The sequence below is a fragment of the Schistocerca serialis genome, chromosome 4 (genome assembly GCF_023864345.2).
Source record: "Schistocerca serialis cubense isolate TAMUIC-IGC-003099 chromosome 4, iqSchSeri2.2, whole genome shotgun sequence".
Lineage (NCBI taxonomy): Eukaryota > Metazoa > Arthropoda > Insecta > Orthoptera > Acrididae > Schistocerca > Schistocerca serialis.
Window position 1 is genome coordinate 160,261,234 of NC_064641.1, and position 2,864 is coordinate 160,264,097.

Genomic DNA, 2,864 nt, shown 5'->3' on the forward strand with positions numbered 1-2,864 from the left:
TTTAACGTATTGGAACGACTGCCCAAGGTAGGGGACAGTACTGAAAGATTTTTTTTCTTTTTTTAGTTGCGGTTCAAGTCACTACTTCTGTCAGCTGAGATAATATTTGTTCGTCAAAATACCAACAACATACATTAACATGTAGGAATTTGCTTATTTTCTGAAAAAATAAAGATCGCTGCCATTTCAGATTTCAGTGATGTCTTAGAGGTAGCGCTGTGCCTCATAGTCAAGACACTGATCGGCACTATCTTCTGGACGGATTTCTTGAAGGTAACGGACAAGTAATTTACTTTAATTCATATACACTCGATCCAGAGAAAGACAAGTCAGAAAGCTAGCAACCAAGGTGAAGGCCATGGATGGAGGTCTCCGCTAGGAAACGTTTAGAGCTTCGAGAGCCAGCTTATGGAAGGTGTGGCTGCAGAATCAATACCCGCAAAGGAAACGATTCCACCGTTGTTTCGGAACATGAAGTCCATGTATGGCTGCAAATGGTCTCCAAGCAAAATAAGCACTCCGTCTTCAGGCTACAAGTGCTCATCGGGACCATCCGACAGCCGCGTCATCCTCAGTTGAGGATGCGGATAGGAGGGGCGTGTGGTCAGCGCACCGCTCTCCCGGTCGTTATGATAGTTTTCTTTGACCGGAGCCGCTATTATTCGGTCGAGTAGCTCCTTAATTGGCATCACGGGGCTGAGTGCACCCCGAAAAATGGCAACAGCGCATGGCGACCCGGATGGTCACCCATCCAAGTGCCGGCCACGCCCGACAGCGCTTAACTTCGGTGATCTGACGGGAACCGGTGCATCCACTGCGGCAAGGCCGTTGCCAAATCGTCTCCAAGCAGTCGAACATAACCATTTCCACTAAATGATCGGTCCAGTCGAACCAGAGGACCCAGTCCATTCCATGTAAAAACAGCCCACAACATTATGGAGACACCCCCAGCTTGCTCAGAGCCTTGTTGGCAACTTGGGTCCAAAGCTTCCTGGAATCTGCGCCACACTCGGATCCTACCACCAACTCTTACCATCTGAATGGTTCAAATAGGTCTGAGCACTATGGGACTCAACTGCTGAGGTCATTAGTCCCCTAGAACTTAGAACTAGTTAAACCTAACTAACCTAAGGACATCACAAACATCCATGCCCGAGGCAGGATTCGAACCTGCGACCGTAGCGGTCTTGCGGTTCCAGACTGCAGCGCCTTTAACCGCACGGCCACTTCGGCCGGCTTACCATCTGAAATCTGGACTCTTGTGACCGGGCTACAGTTGTCCAGTCGTCTAGGGTCCAACGGTATGGTCACGAGCTCGGCAGGGGCGCTGGAGGTGATGTCGTGCTGTTACCAAAGGCACACGCGGCCATCGTCTGTTGCCAAAGCAAATTAACGCCAAATTTTGCAGAGCTAAGGTATTTGTTCATCGTAAGTCTCCGATTGATTTTTGTGGGTATTTCACGCGGTGTCGCTTGATTGTAAGCGCTGACAACTCTACGCAAACGCCGCTGCTCTTGGTCGTTAAGTGAAGGCCGTGGTGAGGGGCAATGACTGAAGTTTGGTATTCTCGACATAGTATTGACATTGTGGATCTCGAAATATTGAATTCCCTAACGATTTCCGAAATGGAATATTCCGTACGTATGTCTCCAACTACACTCCTGGAAATTGAAATAAGAACACCGTGAATTCATTGTCCCAGGAAGGGGAAACTTTATTGACACATTCCTGGGGTCAGATACATCACATGACCACACTGACAGAACCACAGGCATATAGACACAGGCAACAGAGCATGCACAATGTCGGCACTAGTACAGTGTATATCCACCTTTCGCAGCAATGCAGGCTGCTATTCTCCCATGGAGACGATCGTAGAGATGCTGGATGTAGTCCGGTGGAACGGCTTGCCATGCCATTTCCACCTGGCGCCTCAGTTGGACCAGCGTTCGTGCTGGACGTGCAGACCGCGTGAGACGACGCTTCATCCAGTCCCAAACATGCTCAATGGGGGACAGATCCGGAGATCTTGCTGGCCAGGGTAGTTGACTTACACCTTCTAGAGCACGTTGGGTGGCACGGGATACATGCGGACGTGCATTGTCCTGTTGGAACAGCAAGTTCCCTTGCCGGTCTAGGAATGGTAGAACGATGGGTTCGATGACGGTTTGGATGTACCGTGCACTATTCAGTGTCCCCTCGACGATCACCAGTGGTGTACGGCCAGTGTAGGAGATCGCTCCCCACACCATGATGCCGGGTGTTGGCCCTGTGTGCCTCGGTCGTATGCAGTCCTGATTGTGGCGCTCACCTGCACGGCGCCAAACATGCATACGACCATCATTGGCACCAAGGCAGAAGCGACTCTCATCGCTGAAGACGACACGTCTCCACTCGTCCCTCCATTCACGCCTGTCGCGACACCACTGGAGGCGGGCTGCACGATGTTGGGGCGTGAGCGGAAGACGGCCTAACGGGGTGCGGGACCGTAGCCCAGCTTCATGGAGACGGTTGCGAATGGTCCTCGCCGATACCCCAGGAGCAGCAGTGTCCCTAATTTGCTGGGAAGTGGCGGTGCGGTCCCCTACGGCACTGCGTAGGATCCTACGGTCTTGGCGTGCATCCGTGCGTCGCTGCGGTCCGGTCCCAGGTCGACGGGCACGTGCACCTTCCGCTGACCACTGGCGACAACATCGATGTACTGTGGAGACCTCACGCCCCACGTGTTGAGCAATTCGGCGGTACCTCCACCCGGCCTCCCGCATGCCCACTATACGCCCTCGCTCAAAGTCCGTCAACTGCACATACGGTTCACGTCCACGCTGTCGCGGCATGCTACCAGTGTTAAAGACTGCGATGGAGCT

At 52.5% G+C, this 2,864-nt stretch overlaps 1 pseudogene; it reads right to left on the reverse strand.

The window, feature by feature from the left end:
• Positions 1 to 715: 715 nt before the first annotated feature.
• LOC126475862 (5S ribosomal RNA) lies at positions 716 to 833 on the reverse strand (annotated as a pseudogene).
• Positions 834 to 2,864: the final 2,031 nt, after the last annotated feature.